Source organism: Nicotiana tabacum, chromosome 2 (assembly GCF_000715075.1).
Source record: "Nicotiana tabacum cultivar K326 chromosome 2, ASM71507v2, whole genome shotgun sequence".
Lineage (NCBI taxonomy): Eukaryota > Viridiplantae > Streptophyta > Magnoliopsida > Solanales > Solanaceae > Nicotiana > Nicotiana tabacum.
The window spans coordinates 72645708-72663994 of NC_134081.1; positions in this window are offsets into that span (position 1 = coordinate 72645708).

Below are 18287 nucleotides of genomic sequence, written 5' to 3' on the forward strand. Positions count from 1 at the left end.
CCGTTAGGCTTTGAGAGGAGAAGAAAAGAGTAGAGAGGATTTTAGGGCGGCTGTTTAGGGGAAATGGGTTAGGGTTTCGGGGGGTGGCTAATTAAAAGGGTAGGGTGATTGTAGACAATTGATCTTGAGAGATCAACGGTCAGGATCAAGGAATAGGCGGGGCGGGTCGTCCAACGGGTCGCGACCAGGTTATTTTAAAGAGGGTCGTTTGGTTTGGGCTGGGGCATTATTGGGCTGAGGTGTGGGTATTTGGGCTATTGAATTGGTCCGGAATTGGCTCCAAATTTGGGCTATAAATTAAATACACAAAATTATTTAAATAAAAATAATTAACAAGTAATAAAATATTAATTATGCAATAAAATGATTAAAAATAATAATTTAATATTGCCCAAAAATATAAAAAAATGCTATTTTAGTATAAACAATGTAAATAATGTTGTTATGTATAGAATATAGACTATTATTGCAAAATTATATAAATAGCTCAAAATACAAAATGTAATTATATGAAATAAAGTAAAAAATATTATAAAACATATACGTGGGTGTAAATAATAAATTTGGATGATTTAGTCATCACAAAATAATTTGAAGGGATAATTAATAAATATTTGAATAATTTAAATACAGGAAAATCAATTTTAAAGCTTTAAAAATTATAGAAAAATTGTAGAAAATATTTATACGACTCTTATAAATTAAATAATGATGCAAAATGCTATTTTAAAAGTATATATACTATTTAAAAAAATATGAGGGCAAAGTTGGGTATCAACAACTGTTATGCCTATAACCACGCCAGGCGGATTATAATATTGAGCATGTGACCACGGCGGGCTGGTAGCAGGTTGAATTGACCGTGCTTGCGTGTGGATATGGATCCATCCCCTAGGATCACCCTCTCATATTTCTCTCTTGATGGTGTACACGCGGATATTGAGAAAATCTGATAAGTGGTTTGGAAGGGAATTGAAAAGGTTGAGGAAATCTGGCCAGTGTTTGTATGGATTTTGCATTTCATCTTTACTTTCAATTTCCATGATTATTTACCTAATTTATTTGCATATCACCTCTCTATGCCGAATATTGATTGAACAGAGTATTTGAGAAACTGTACACATACACACACATTTCTTCCTGTGCTTTATGACTTGAATTCATTACTGCTCTGTACTTGTTAAAATGATAAAATTGTTTAGGTGGTAGCTAGCATCATTCATAATTTGTGATCCTTTTACCTCATCAAGGTTAGCTTCGATACTTATTGAGTGCATTGGGTCGGTTGTACTCATACTATACTCTACACTTCGTGTGTAGACCCAGGTACTTCTGGATGCGGCAATTGTTAGATTGGTGCTAGTACGTGCTCGGAGACCTTGAGGTAGCTGCTATGACACCCGCAGACCTTGACTCTCCTTCTTTTCATTTTTATTAGTACTATTCTATTACTCAGACAGTTGTATTAGAGTTTCAGAATACGTTGATACTTAGTACCTCATGTACTCGTTGACACCAGATTTTGGGGTGGTTGTAGCAGTGTTTTAGATATTTTAATCATATGTTTATGAGATTTTTCCGATGTTGAGTTATTAAGAATGTTCCATTCAATTGTTTAGCTGTTATGTGTTTGTCGGCTTGCCTAGCAAGTATGTTAAGTGTCATCACAACAGGTTGAGATTTTGGGTCGTGATAGGAACCAACTATTAGGACCAAAATAATACATCTAAAATAGCTTACATCTTTTTCTATAACTAATAAATCCCTAAGAATCATGGTGCATAGTTCTAAACTCAATGAATGATGAACCCACTTTTCCACTTAAATATTTTACTTTTGTCCGCGACAATATTCGAACCATTTACGTGGACCTAACTCAAACATCACGTCTTGCTGTCTTTAACAATACTAGACCAAAGCTATATCTTACATTTTCATCTAACAAAATCTGAAAAAAGAAACAACCCTGATGAAGGTTCCAGAAAGAATCCAATAGTTCCTCCTAACAAGCTACTACATACAGATATAGTAGAAGTTCTGGAGTACGATCTCCTATGGAGCGAATTCTTTGTGGAGCAAAATTTCTTTCAAAGCAATGACAGATTTACTAAATTAAAGAACAAATGGAACAATTGAAAGTATTAGACTTCTTATTTACAATTTAAATATCACTCAAGGAACCATAGACCGAGAGACGACCACAATAAAGATTCCAGAAAGAATCCAATAATTCCTCCTAACTAGTTTTGACTACATTGTCAAACAGATATAATAGAAAATAGAAGTCGTGAAGCAAAATTTTCTTCCAAATCTATGTCTCATTTTACTAAAGAACAAACTGAATATAGAAGTTTTTAGACTTCTAATTTATAGCTTAAGTGTCATTCAAGAAACCACTGCACATTTATGATAATAAGTAAAGAGGCGGGCAATGGATGAATTCGGAAAATTTAATGTTTTGGGATATGGTATACCCACCCCCCACCAACGAGCAAGCTTTTTCTCACTTTACTCACTTGGTTACTTGAACCCCTAACTATATTGCTGGAGATGGAGGATCCTTTACACTTACTTGTCTATCCCTCACTTACAATGCAAATAGGATTATTTAATCAGGGGTTTTTCAAGCTTAACAATTAGTTTTTTAACTTGGTTTAGGCGCGAATATTGATATTTTTTAAGCAACGCAACAAGTCCTGCGTTAAGTATTGCAAGGATTTCTTACAAGTAGCTAGGGGCTGGATTCGAGATGTAGTGTATCATTATTTTATACGTCCTAGGCTACAATATCATCCCTTTGTATTTAATTATAGTCGACAGGTAATCACATTTATAAATTTTTCCTTCTTCCCATCCTACCCTTCTTCTTCTCCATATTTTCCGACACACTTTTTGCAACTAGCTCACCATTTCAACAAAAATCAGTACTGGCTCTCTCTGTAGTTGGTTAACACTTCCTTAATTACCTACTAGCTTAATAGAATTTAAAAAAATATTTATTCAATGGTATTCACTTGCATATGATGTAGCATAGAAAACATGATAGAATTCGGAAAAGTACTTGATTCAAACGGTATTCACTTGCATATGATGTAGTAGAGAAAATAGGGGATTCCCAACCTATCTATATCCTTAAGTGCTTCGTCTGCATATTTATAACGAACAAAAGCAAACCCGCGTGATTCACCAGTCCTGCATGAAGACGATGCAGAAAATTACGTAACCGATAAGCAATAAGAAACTTTAAACAAAAAAAGTGTTTATGCACCATAGCTTTATTTATATTTATATATATATATATATATATATATATAAAGAAGCAAAATAATGCATTTGGCCTCGCTTATAATGTAACAGGCGAACAAGAACATCTATTGCACATGTCCACCCAAGAAAGAAAGTGGAAATTTAGACCTCGACTTTCATGAGAAACTCTTGCAAACATATTACACCATACAAGGAAAAATAAAATACCAATTAATAAATCCAACATTGAAAAATATCCAGGGTGAAAGGCAGGTGCATAGTAAGATACAATGTAAATACAACAAACTTTGCTGCTACTCCTTTACCTAAAATTAGTTATAGCCATTTATACGAATCCTTAATGTTCATAATACCCTATTTGGATAATCATTCCAAATTCAAACATACAAATGTATAAATATCCCAAAACTATAAAACAAAATAAATGAAAAATAGAAAAGAAACATGTATACGGGCAAAAATCGAGCTCATGATACACTCCGGCCTCCAACAGGGTAAAACGAGCTCAAAATATGATTGCGAAGGATCGGAATCGAAGCAAGGGTCTCATCGAGTCTGAATCTGGGGGCCGGTTGTCTACCCTCGAGAATATCGGGGTCATGATTCGAGATCGATCCAAATACTGAGAGACTTCGGAGAACATTGTCGGGCAATCAAGCACGACCAACAGAAGGCCGTAATATCCGCGATCGGCAAGATATCATGGCGTGGATCTCAGCACGTATCGATGTAGAAACGGCAATCAGTTAAACAGAAGATTTTTTTACCTTTTATAAAGTTGTACTTAGAGTAGAATTTTCCTACTATATAAAGGGGAGTCTCATAATTCATTAAACATATTGTAACACGTATTTCAAGACAATATACTATTATTTTTACTGTTATTCTAAGATTTTTCTTTCATTCAACAATATCGCCCACCGTGAGCCCGAATTGAGGGTGAATATTTCAATAAAGCTGGAATCATCCTCCTCGCATGGTTCGAATTTACTATATTTCTATTTGTTCATTTTAATCCAATTTATCATTTTGTATCAAATTAATCCGCGTATCCTTAAAACTACTTACAAATTTAATTGTTATCCGATCTTGAGGGTAAATATTTTGACGCCCACCGTGGGGCTAAGGATAATAGTGGCAATTTGATATAAATTTTCATAACAAACCCTACTTCACACTTATTCTTTTAACTGTCTTTGATTTCAGGTCAACGTTTAAAATGTCGAACTCCCAATCCGCCCCTCTAAACACGGATGCTGAGTCTGGCCACCATGGCGAGAACAACAACATGGCGCCCGGTAATGAGGTGCCCCTTGTCGATCCCAACGGGAAAAAAGAAAATAGAAGCCAACAACAAGAAGGTGGAGACCTACAACTCCAGGGTCGACCAAATCCCTGGAGCACCACCGATATTGAAGGTCCTAGACTCCAAAAAGTTTGTTCAGAAACCTTTTCCTCCAAGCGTAGCCCCAAAGCCGATCCCAAAAAAGTTTCAAATGCCTGAAATTCCTAAGTACAACGGAACAACTGATCCTAATGAACATGTGATCTCGTACACGTGCGCCATCAAAGGGAACGACTTAGAAGATGATGTGATTGAATCTATCCTGTTGAAAAGGTTTGGAGAGACCTTGTCAAAAGGAGCTATGATATGGTATCATAACTTACCCTAATTCTATTGACTCGTTTGCTATGCTTGCAGATGCCTTTTGTAAAAGCGCATGCCAGAGATATTAAGGTCGAGACCAAGAAGTCGGACCTTTTCAAGGTAAAGCAAAGAGATAACGAGATGCTCAGGGAGTTCATGTCAAGGTTTTAAATGGTACAGATGGACCTGCCGCTGGTGGCAAACAATTGGGCCGTTCAGGCCTTCACCAAGGACTCAATACTCCAAGCTCGTTGGCTTCGCAGCAGTTGAAGCAAAATCTGGTAAAATATCCGGCTGTAACTTGGGCCGATGTGCATAACCGATATCAATCAAAAATTAGGGTCGACGATGATCAGCTTGGGGCCCCTTCCGGTTTGTTTATCCCGTCCGAGCTAGTGATAGATCCAAAAGAGACATTAATCATGAACCAAGGTTAAGTAGGGATCGGTATCAACCATACAACGGTGATCATAGGGGTAATGGGTCTGGACAAAACCCTGTGAGAAATGAAAGTAGAAGCGATCGGAGTCAAAATAACCGGGGAATCATGAGAAAAAACGGTTTCGATAGGCCCATCGGGCCTAAGGAAGCACCGAGGTTATTAGAGTACAACTTAAATGTCGATGCTGCTGCTATCGTATCCGCCATCTGACACATCAAAGACACCAAGTGGCCTCGACCTCTACAGTCCGATCCAGCCCAAAGGGATCCCAACTTAATATGTAAATATCATGGCACACACGGTCACAAAACAGAGAATTACCGACAGTTGAGAGAGGAAGTGGCCCAGTTATTCAACAATGAACATCTCCGGGAGTTCCTCAGTGATCGAGCCAAAAATCATTTCAGAAATAGAGATTCTAGCAAGAAGATCGCGCAGGAGGAACCTCAGCACGTCATTAATATGATTATCGGTTGGGTCGACATTCCCTAGGGGCCGATGTTAAAACGCACCAAAATATCCATCACGAGGGCGCTGAAGGCATCATGCAGCCCCACAAAGATGCACTAGTAATATCTATACACATAAATAAGTCTCGAGTTAAGCATGTATTAATTGATCTAGGTAGCTCGGCCAAAATCATTAGATCGAGGGTCGTGGAACAACTAGGTCTACAAGACCAAATCGTGCCTGCAGTCAGGGTTCTAAATGGATTCAATATGGTATATGAGACCACTAAAAGAGAGATAACATTGCCAGTGAACACTGCCGGAACCATTCAGGAAACAAAGTTCTGCGTGATCGAAGGAGACATGAGGTACAATTCTCTGTTCGGGAGACCATGGATTCACAATATGAGGGCAGTACTGTCGACGCTGCACCAGGTGCTGAAATTCCCGACGCTAGGAGGAATTAAAATAGTTTACGAAGAACAACCGGCTACAAAGGAGATGTTCACGGCCGACGAGGTGATCCCAGTATACACACTTTCGATATTGAAGGGTCTGAGTCCAGTGGTCAAAGACGAAACCAAATTGTAATTACCGATACCAGCTTTGATGGAGCTAGAGAAGCAAGGGATGGATAAGGACGACGACTACGGAGTTCCCAGGTCTTTCATAGTCCCTGATGATTCCGACACCACCAAATCAACAGTTAAAGAACTGGAGCAAGTCATATTGATCGAACACCTGCCCGATCGTAAGGTAGACCTGGGCACGGGGTTAAGTCCCGAGCTCAGGAAAAAACTCATTCAATTCCTTATAGCTAACATAAATTGTTTCGTTTGGTCCTATCTCGATATGATAGGGATTTCGCCAGAGATAACTACTCACAAGCTAAGCCTGGATCCGAAGTTCCATCCGGTCAAGTAGAAAAAGAGACCTCAGTCCAAAGTCAAGCATGCATTCATCAAGGACGAGGTATCTAAACTTCTAAAAATAGGGTCCATCTGGGAGGTTAAGTACCCGAATTGGTTAGCAAACGTAGTAGTAGTCCCTAAAAAGGGGAATAAATTAAGAATGTGTGTAGACTATAAAGACTTGAACAAGGCATGCCCCAAGGACTCTTTCCCTCTGCCAAACATCGATCGCATGATCGATGCAACGGCTGGCCACGAGATCCTCAGTTTTCTCAATGCCTACTCCGGGTACAACCAAATTCGGATAGACCCGAACGACCAGGAAAAAACGTCCTTCATACCCAAATACGGTACCTACTGCTATAATGTAATGCCATTAGGACTAAAAAATGCCGGTGCCACTTACCAATGCCTAGTAAATAGGAATGTTCCAACATGTCGGCATGTTCTTTCTGGTCCGCGTCCAACTCGGCTCGGAAGCTCTTGACTTCTTCCTCACGTTGCTCGCTGAGAAGCTTATACATGCCTCTCTTCTCAGCAAGCTCTTTATCTTCGGCCTCGAGTTGGCTCAGCTCATCCCGATACCGGAAGAAGGTTTCATGGTGGAGCACCGAGGCCTGCAAATATGAGAAGAGGTATTAGAATTATCAAGAATTAATTCAAACATTACAAGAGATATTAGAATTATCGAGAATTATCAAGAATTACCCGGTTCAACGCCTGTTGTGCTTCATTGAACAGGCATGGCGCATCTACCTCGTTCATTTTGGCCTGATCTTCTTTGAGTACCAGACACCGGAGGTAACTAGCTATCCCTACGGGAGTAGAAAGGATCCAGGCATCCTCCGAAACGGTGATAAGGACAGTCTGCTTCCGACCAGGATCCGTGCTCATAGCGGGGAACCGATTGGTCAATCTCAGGCTTAAGATCGTCTCGCCATCCTCCGAGGTTGGACCTTTCCTCATCACCTCTAAGTCATCCAAGCCGGTAAAATCCTTTTGGGCGGATGAATCCACACCGTCAAAAAAGCCTTAGAGGGGATCATTCACACCATGGACCCCTGCATGGGATCGCTCCTTCATCGTTCAGGCTTCGTCAAACATTGATTCTGTGAACGAATGCAACCCCAAAATATCTATAACGCCGGGCAGGGCAGGGATGACATATCGCAAGTCTTCGGCCCTTATTTCGGCATCAGCCTCACGAACTTGAGGGGGATTCGCTTCTGTTGTTTCCCCCTCGGTTGTCACCCGTTCCTCGGGGACAGATGGCTCATGGGCCACTAAGATTTCATCCTCCTTGGGCTTGTCTCTAAGCCGGAGGAGTGATTCCTAGTCAAGCACTCGGGAGTTGGAGGTTTCCTTTAACTTACTAACCAGCCTCCTTCTCGTTTTCTTTTCTCCGAGGTCGGTGAACTCGGGGCCCGTTTTCTTTTCTTCTCCCCTGTTGTGGCTCCGAGTTGTCCCGAAGTGGAAGAATCGATAGGCAAGTCCTCGTCCCCAACCGAGGGCTTATGCTCGACGATCTAAGGCAAACCTGCAAAAGAAAAGTAAAGAAAAAATAATAAGAATGTAATGCTAAGAGAAGAAGCCTAATTCGACCTACTCGGGAAAAGAATATTAACATGGGAACGGGCCTCCCAATGGCCCTTCGAGAGTTTGTGCCACGAGCGCTCATAGTAGGGCATCTGTGAGATAATACCTTCGACCCACTCCTTGAGTCGAGGGACAACATTTGGAACTTGGGCGACAGCTGCACCACTACGAATACCAATGACAAAAAGAGAGGTGAACACGAAATCAACATTTGAGGGAAAGTTTTACTTACGTGATGTATTCCACTTCTCGGGGAATGGCCTGAATTCGTCCGGGATAAAATCCGAGGTCCTCACCCGGACAAAATGACCCTGCCAGCCTTGGTCCCGGTCCTCGTCGATACTCGAAAATGGGGCTTTGCTGGCCCAGCGAACAAGCTTTATCAGTCCCCCCCGAAAGATTCGGGTACTGTATTAACAGAGCAGATGATCGGTGGTGCAGGTGCACGAATTGATTTTACTCACAAAAAATTGGAAGAGGATCATGATCCTCCACAATAAAGGGTGAATTTGGCCGAGACATACCTTGTACCTCTTACAGAAGTCTATGATGACCGAGTCCACTAGACCCATCGTAAAGGGATAAGTGTAGACACTTAGGTATCCCTAAACATATGTAGTAATGGCCTCCTCAGAGTTGGGGACCACTATGTCTTTATCGGCCCAGTTACAGTCCTTTCGGACTAAGGGGAGATCGTGTTCGGTGATTGAGCAAGTAAATCTTGATGCCTCCTCACACCGACCCTACACCGAGGAGGGTTTCTCGACCTTGAAGTCATCAGCAACCAAACAATCCCCGGGAATGAATATCTTCAAGGGAGGTTCAGGAGCCGGTTCATCGATGACCACGTTAGCAGTGGATCTCCCGAGGTCGACCACATCAATAGTGGTTTCATTGGTTCCGGCAGCCGTTTGGGAGGTAGAAGCAACCTTTTGGGGAACACATTTTGAGGTTTTTACCATTGTTATAAGGGAAAGCTTGAAGGACATAGAAAAATATTGAAAGATGGAAGCTCAGATGTGTTGGATTGAGTAGATGATGAGTAAAAATTTCAAAGGAATCTCGAATAACAGAGTTAAAAATGCTAGAATATGAAACAAATTAGTGAAATCCTGAGGGTACGAGGGTAGAAAGTTTTATGTAAAGTAAAAAATGAACAAAAGATGGGTTATTTATAGTGGTTCTACATCGTTTTGCCTCCAGGGACAGCTGACCGGCAGCTAACACACATTTAATTCCATCATGACATGACTGACGAGACGTTTCAGGCTTTTTGTCGTTTATGTCACGGTGTATTGAAGAAGGAATCAGGATGCTCATGTTGTTTCTCGTCAGCTGGCTTTCCGAGAAATGAGGGGACTATCTGTATACGAGTAAAAATCGAGCTCATGATACACTCCGGCCTCCAACAGGGTAAAACGAGCTCTAAATATGATTGCGAAGGATCAGAATCGAAGCAAGGGTCTCATCGACTCAGAATCCGGGGGCCGATTGTTTGCCCTTGAGAATATCAGGGTCATGATTCGAGATCGATCCAAACACTGAGAGACTTCAGAGAACATTGTTGGGAAATCAAGCACGACCAACAAAAGGCTGTAATATCCGCGACCGGCAGAATATCATAGCGTGGATCTCGGCACGTATCGATGTAAAATCGGCAATCAATTAAACAAAAGATTTTTTACCTTTTATAGAGTTGTACTTAGAGTAGGATTCCCCTACTATATAAAGTGGGGTCTGATAATTCATTAAATACATTATGACATGCATTCCAAGGCAATATACTATTATTTTCATTGTTATTCTAAGCTTTTTCTTTCATTCATCAATATCGCCCACCGGGAGCCCGGATCGAGGGTGAATATTTCAATAAAGCTGGAATCATCCTCCTCGCGTGGTTTGAATTTACTGTATTTCTATTTGTTCATTTGACGAGTGCAAAACACACACTTAAATTGTGCTCGCTAGTCAAAGATAGTATAGTATAATATCATGTCCACAGGGATTGGATTTAAACAGTATTATCATAGTTTGTAGCTAGATTGCTATCCAAGATGATCAACAATTTAGATTTATGTGGTTAATACTAAAATTAATTAAGAATCTAGAGCTAATTGACTAATGACAATCGAAGCAAGGACTAAGCAAAGGAAGATATCAAAGGGAGAAAATGGGGTTTTGATAGGATAGGTGCAAGATAATTGTCTGGGATTGAACTCTAGATAATTCATTTCTAATGTTCAAGTGAGTCTCTCGAATTCACTCTATTATTAGTTCAAATATTCAGCAAAAATTTCTCTCTCGATTAAGTCTTAACCTCACGAGATGAACCAATTTAAGCACTGTGAAGATATCCAAGAATGCGTAGTGGATCGGTCTTTAGAAAAACCTCTTTCGATTATTCTCCTAACTAGATTTAATCAATGATTCAACTAGTCTCTTTCGATTACTTAGAAGAATCTATGAACTCAACCAACAATATAATGCAACGTTATCACAAGTTATGCCTCTCTCGATTACATGAACTTGTAAATATGATGCAACTATTAAATCTTCCAAAACGATTCAAATACATAAAAATAGAGTTATAATCCACAAACAATCATAAATACACCAAATCCATCAAAACCCAAAAGGAACTACTCCATAGACATGAAGAAGTTCTTCCCAAATATAACTAAAGTATAGGAAAACATAAATTCAATCCAAACTCGGGTCTTGAGTGAGGAAGGAATGATGAAATCCTTGTGCCGGTGTTCTTCCCAAGCCTCCTTAGGTCAAAAATATGTCAAAAGCTCTAGAAATAGTATTTTTCGGTGTATTTAAACTGCCTCCCTCTAAACCCCGGACGAAACTACCCTTTTTAGCGAAAATGAGAAGTCACTATAACATTTTTTGTGCTAGCGCGCCGCGCCATACGGCGCACCTGTAGAGAATTCCAGAACACTTTAAAAACAATTCTGGCCACATTTTGCACTGACGTGCCGCGCCACGCCGCGCCCCATGCGGCGCGGCTGTGCATTTTTCTTAGCGTGATTCTGTTTCTCCAATTTTTGACATTCGGACTTGGTCTTCGACCCCCGAACGTGATCCCGGCTTTATTGCTTGGGCTTCTACTCAAACTTCAAAGCTCCAATTAGCTCGTATTAACTCCACAAGATCTACATAACTCGGAAATCACTCCTACACGGCATAAAATACAAAATAAGTGCAAAACACTACTAATTAAAGCTCAACACAAGTAAAGTGCATTTAATTAGACTGCAATAAGCGACTAAAATACGGGATTATAGCCTACCATCAATACCTCACACTTAAACCATTGCTCGTCCTCGAGCAACCAAACTACACCTCACATAGACACGACCTTTTAAAACAACTCTCCTAACTCACCATACCAAGAATAATCAAAATAGATTAAGCACAATACTGTAACATCCTCGCCTCAAGATTTGACTCAAAAGTACCACACATTTTTCACAACTCACTCAATTACTCTAACACAGAGGTCAACGATATTACCTTTCCTTGGTGAATCAAGTGCCCTCACACAACAATAGAGAGTAGTTCCACACATAATAACGTTTAAGAACAATTAGGAACTCAAGATAGAAAGAATTTACTCACTCTCAGAAGTAAAATTCATGTGCCACAAACGACGTACCATAAGCTTTCTCGTAATGTACTACTCTACTAATTGAGCTCATTCAGTCATGGATCAAGTAGGACTTTATTTGGTTATAATGTAAGTTGTGGGATGGGAAAGATACATTTGGATATAAGCATGACTACACCTCCCTAAGCACTTTAATATATACAATTTAACCATTCAAAACCCACACTTATGTCAAACCATAACTCTACCTTCACGTCAATATATGTCAACTCTCTACTTTTTTATGCACAATTACATCAAGAATTACCACTATCAAGGAATCTTTTTTCGTAACCATCCAACTATTTTTTTCATTTTCTTTTTCAATTCAAGTAGCTCTTTTTTTTTCAAAACAGTGCACATTTCTCCTTGTTTCAATAGTTTCACTCAAAAGCCAAACCAACACCCCATACTTTAACTTATACAAATTTTATAAAAATTTCAAGTGCTCGTGAGAGGTAAGAAGATTCAAATAGATGGTCAATTCAAAAAATTGGGTAAGGCTTGTAATGTGGTTGCCAAAGAAACAGGATTACAGACTCAAAGGGGTCAACTAGGATAAATAACAATTTAGGTGGGTAACAACATATAACTGGCTCAACAAAGAAGCGCCTATATCACTTCCAAGACTGAATAAAACTACTATTTCGCTTTGCAAACACACGGGGCAAGTTCTAAACATCAAAGGCAATGCACAAAAAAATCCAAAACCTCACACACATATGGCACATAACTCACTCAGGATTAGACTCATCAAGACACTCTAGTCAAAGCAGTTAAGCAAGTTAAGATCATACAATTTAAGGTACTTATACAAGAGTCAAAAACTAATCATAAGTGTCACAACTAAAGCACTTACTATTCTCAAGACATAATAAAGTCAAGAGATATTATTTTCATTTAAAATCACAGCACAAGATCTCCTACTCCTAAAAAAAAATTAAAACTAACTACACCTGGTTCAAATAAAATCCTTGAAAAAGAACCGCGACACAAAAAAAAAAAATCAAGGGGGAATTATTATACTACCTAAAGAAAATAATATTTTTTTTCTTCGACTTTAAAATTTTCAATCAAAAGAAACGAAAATACACACAAGAAATGAAAACAAACAGTTATTTACATATTTACATCCCAACCCCACACGTTAAATTGTGGCATATCCCCATGACACACAAATAAAAAGAAGAGGTAAAGGAAACTCCCTTGAACCTTTTTCGTTTCCGAGAACTTGTGAATTCCACCCCTAATTCTACATTTGTTCTTTGTTTTTCCTCAGGATTATTTATGGAGCTCATCAGACCAAACTCCTCTAAGGATATTTGTAAGACCCTCTCTTTTCTTTCTTTCTTGGCCTCATTTTGAGCGGTGGATTGTTCTTGTAGGATTATCCTCAACTTGTTTCTATATTCATTCACAAGATCAATCCCTACATATTCCTGTAAATCCCTAAAAATAAAATCCAAATGATCAAGGTTAGAATAAGAAAATGAAGAAGAAAGCTCATGTGAATATTCATGTTGTATATCCAAGACCAATGCTTCTTCATTCTCTTCTACTAAAAATTGTAAATGTGGATACGTGGATGGGGATTTGAACTCAGCTTTTATTGCTTCGGAATCCACCAAAGCCTCATTTTCAATCATCTCAGTTGAAACAGAGTCCTCTTGTAGAGTAGAAAACTCTCTCTGTAGATGTTCATCATCTCGTGTAGGCTCCTTCTCACCGGGTATCTCCTCCATATGTTCACCATCACAATGCAATGAGTTTTCTGAAAGTATACTTATTATTTGACACACTTGTATTGTTAGGTTGTTAATAGCTTCATCATCTTGTGTAAATCTCTCTTCCACCTTATTTATGAACTTATAGATAAACTCTTCTAAACTACCATTCTACCCTTGAGGTGGTTGTCTCACTTCGCTTTCATTCCAGTTATAATAAGGGTATTCATCCCAACCAGAGTCAGAATTGTGCCCATATGAATCCTCATATATGTACGGACTAGAAACAGAGTAAGAGTTTTCAAAATATAAACCATAGGAAGAATACCTACCTGCTTGACAATCAACCCATAGATGATTTCCACCGCATTTAAAACACATAGCAGACCACTGATGATGTTCAGCTGCTAACTCTTCAACCGTTTTCTTAGGTTGGTTGTACTCCATCTTTACAACAATTAGAGTTCAGTATCAAGAATATGCTCTTCAAGATTTCTTCAACAAAAGAAATCTTGAAGAGAAGTTAACATAACAAAACTAAGAATAATAAAAAAACCAATTAAAAGCTAATTCCTATATTAGCACTACAAACTATTTCTAACACTATTGATTGCCAATCCTCGGCAACGGTGCCAAAATTTGACGAGCACAAAACACACACTTAAATTGTGCTCGCTAGTCAAAGATCGTATAGTATAATATCGTGTCCACATGGATTGGATTTAAACAGTATTATCGTAGTTTGTAGCTAGATTGTTATCCAAGATGATCAACAATTTAGATTTATGTGGTTAATACTAAAATTAATTAAGAATTTAGAGCTAATTGACTAATGACAATCGAAGCAAGGACTAAGCAAAGGAAGATATCAATGGGAGAAAATGGGGTTTTGATAGGATAGGTGCAAGATAATTGTCTGGGATTGAACTCTAGATAATTCACTTCCAATCTCAAGTGAGTCTCTCGAATTTACTCTATTATTAGTTCAAACGTTCAGCAATAACTCCTCACGAGATGAACCAATTTAAGCACTATGAAGATATGCAAGAATGCGTAGTGGATCGGTCTTTAGGAAAACCTCTTTCGATTATTCTCCTAACTAGATTTAATCAATGATTCAACTAGCCTCTTTCGATTACTTAGAAGAATCTATGAACTCAACCAATAATATAATGCAAAGATATCACAAGTTATGCCTCTCTCGATTACATGAACTAGTGAACATAGATGCAACAATTAAATCTTCCAAAATGATTCAAATACATAAAAATAGAGTTATAATCCACAAACAATTATCAATACACCAAATCCATCAAAACCCAAAAGGAACTACTCCATAGACATGGAGAGTTCTTCACAAATATAACTAAAGTATAGGAAAACATGAATTCAATCCGAACTCGGATCTTGAATGAGAAGGGAATGATGAAATCCTTGTGCTTGTGTTCTTCCCAAGCCTCCTTAGCTTCCTTAGGTCGAAAATTTGTCAAAAGTTCCAGAAATGGTATTTTCTGGTGTATTTAAGCCGCCCCCCCCTAAACCGCGGATGAAACTACCCATTTTTAGCGGAAATGGGAAGTCACTCTAACATTTTTGTGCTACCGCGCCGCGCCATGCGGCGCGCCAATAGAGAATACCATAACACTTTGAAAAATCAATTCTGGCCACATTTTGCACTATCGCGCCTCGCCGCACCCATGCGGCACGGTTGTGCATTTTTCTTAGAGTGATTCTGTTTCTTCAATTTTTGACATCCGGACTTGGTCTTCGACCCCCAAACGTGATCCCGGCTTTATTGCTTGGGCTTCTACTCAGACTTCAAAGCTCCAATTAGCTCGTATTAGCTCCACAACATCTTTATAACTCGAAAATTACTCCTACACGGCATAAAATACAAAATAAGTGCAAAACACTACTAATTAAAGTTCAACACAAGTAAAGTGCATTGAATTAGAGTGCAATAAGCGACTAAAATACGGGATTATAGCCTACCATCATCATTCTAACCCAATTTATCATTTTGTATCAAATTAATCCGCGTATCCTTAAAATCACTTATAAATTTAATTGTTATCCGATCTTGAGGGTTAACATAACCCTACACAAATCTATAACCAACCTAAAATGAACTCATGAGAAACACCAGAATAAATGTAAAAGCATCAATAACAACAACGCATTAATCCCTAACTAATTGGAATCGTCTGCATAGAACCTTTGCTTTCATTTTCTTATGTTCTTTAAAAAAATAATCTAAAAAGTTATTGTAACTTTTGCATAGTGCTAAGACAGTTATACGCGTCTGTATGTCCTTTGAACAAATGTTTGTGTTACAAACATCTTTGTGTCCCTTGGAGAATATCTCGCAATAACAACTTCAAACGTGTTAATTAGTTAAAACTTAAATCCTTACAAGAAAAATAGATTAAAAATGTCATACAAAGGCTTCCAAAACCTACTTTAGATCATCAAAATATTACAATCACTCATACTGCAGTTTCATGTTTCAAAATTACAAATATTTGAGCTCTCCATCCCCCCTTCCTTGTTATAGCAAAGAATCTTTGTCAATCTTGAGGAATAAAAATAAATTAATTTATGAAATTCGAACAACATAAATAAGTAAATAAATAAAACAAAAAAGGTAGAGAGAAGTTCAAAAGCATTTTATCTCTTGGAATAAAAATATCAACAACCTCCCCGTATTTGTAGAAGGGACGAAAAAGATCATCAGCTGTCGTGCCTGTTAAAACCAATAAGAATAAAATAATTATTACAAAAATCTAATAAACTGAAGAAGGAAAAAAAGGACAATAAACTAGTTCATAGCGAAAAGACGGATAGGACTGGAAAATCTCAAATGGAAAGTGTGTTCATCAATTACGCCTCAACGCCAAGCTAGTGTTAATCCATTATATGTATCTTCTATATCATTCCGCTATATTCTAATGATTCATCGGCTATATTACGAAGCTACAAAAAGAAAAAGAAAAAGGAAAAACGGACTGATAAAAGGAGACGTTGAGGACAAGGAGACAGTAGGTATCGGTGATGTCAGGAGGACTCGAACTTTCGAAGTGCGGAATTTTCCTTTGATTTTCTCTGCTTTGCTCCGATCAGACTACGAGGCGTGATCCTGCTTGTGGAAGAGAAAACGGTTTCAAGAGGCTTTGGGAACTTTCTCGAACACAAGGTCAGTAACAAAACAAAAGGAATTTATAGTTTCATAACAATGCCTCTCTAGCTTCTGTGGGTGTCAATTGGAACAATGTCACGACCCAGAATCCCAATCAGCCGGGATTGTGATGGCGCCTAATACTGCTTGCAAGGCAAGCCCACACACAACAGATAAATATGGAGAGCTACAATAAATGACTGAGAATGGAATAATAAATATCCCAAGATGTGGAGTCACAAGTATATGAGCTTCTAGATCATACTAAATACAATATTTTGAAAGAAGTACAACACTGTCCGAAAAATAGAAATAGTAAAATTGAAATAGGGAAGTGACTCTAAGGCCTGCGAACTGAATGCAGCTCTACCTTGAATCATCGTCCGGTATCCGCTAAGTACCTCTCAGGACTCCACTGGTACCAATATACGGATCTGCACAAGAAGTGCAAAAGTGTAGTATGAGTACAACCGACCCAATATACACAGTAAGCATCGAGCCTAACCTCGACGAGGTAGTGACGAGGCTAAGACAAGACACATATGATAAACCTGTGCAATTATATATCAAGAAGTAACAAAGGAACAAGTAAAGAATCAAATATAAAGACGGGATAGGGACATATGAAAAGCGCAACAATCGGAAACATAAAGTAAAGTATCACAAAGTAAACATGTTTCCAAAGTAAATAATGAAGTCACAAGCCAAGTCCACATTTCAAATATCAAAGTAAAAAGCAATGAAATTGTCACGACCCAAATCCAACTAGTCGATATAGCACCTAACCCAACCCGCTAGGTAAGTCAAATAACAAATTTCAAAATTTCAAAGAAGATAACTATGAACTCATTAAATGAAATATCTCAACTTCTTTACATTAACTCAAGGATTGGTAATACAAATCATGAGCTTCTAAGGCTTAGATTTTACAAAGCTGGTACGAAATAAATACATCATCTGTTCGAAATATCCATAAACAGATTTGCAAATCTAAAGCTACCAAGGACAAGTGACAACTATATCTGGAAATCAGGTACATCTTCAATGCCAGCTCCTGCCATACACAACAACATCAACTCCGAGATCTGCACGCAAGGTACATAAGTATAGTATGAGTACAACCGATCCCATGTACTCAATAAGTAATAAACCTAACCTCATGTTGGAAGCAGTGACGAGCTCGGAAGATAGTCGAAGGCCAACATCAATAGCCAATAACAACTCGTAATAATATAGTGAGGACAATAAAGGTAAATAACTCAAGAGATATATGCTCAGCTCGTTCACCGTTATAGGAAAGTAGGCATGCTTCTCAAGTATAACAGTCAAGTCCAAATCTTACCACCGAAATCAACTAGACATGAGTTTATCAAAAGAACCGTATTTATTAATTCACAATACCATATAAGAATTTTCGTTT